The following is a 255-nucleotide window of genomic DNA, read 5'->3' as shown; positions in this document are numbered from 1 at the left end:
TGGCGCAGTCGGTTGAGCGTCCAACTTCAGCCAGGTCATGATCTCGCTGTCCGTGAGTTCGAGCCCCGCGTCGGGCTCTGGGCTGATGGCTCAGAGCCTGGAGCCTGTTTCCGATTCTGTGTCTCTGTCTCTCTCTGCCCCTCCCCCGTTCATGCTCTGTCTCTCTCTGTCCCAAAAATAAAAATAAACGTTAAAAAAAAAAAATTTAAAAGGGGGTACAAGGGACGGGATGGCGAGTCTGAAGTCCGTCTGTCC

This window comes from Herpailurus yagouaroundi, unplaced genomic scaffold (genome assembly GCF_014898765.1).
Source record: "Herpailurus yagouaroundi ecotype Mexico unplaced genomic scaffold, PumYag 65123, whole genome shotgun sequence".
Taxonomy (NCBI): Eukaryota; Metazoa; Chordata; class Mammalia; order Carnivora; family Felidae; genus Herpailurus; species Herpailurus yagouaroundi.
This window is presented reverse-complemented; position numbering follows the sequence as displayed.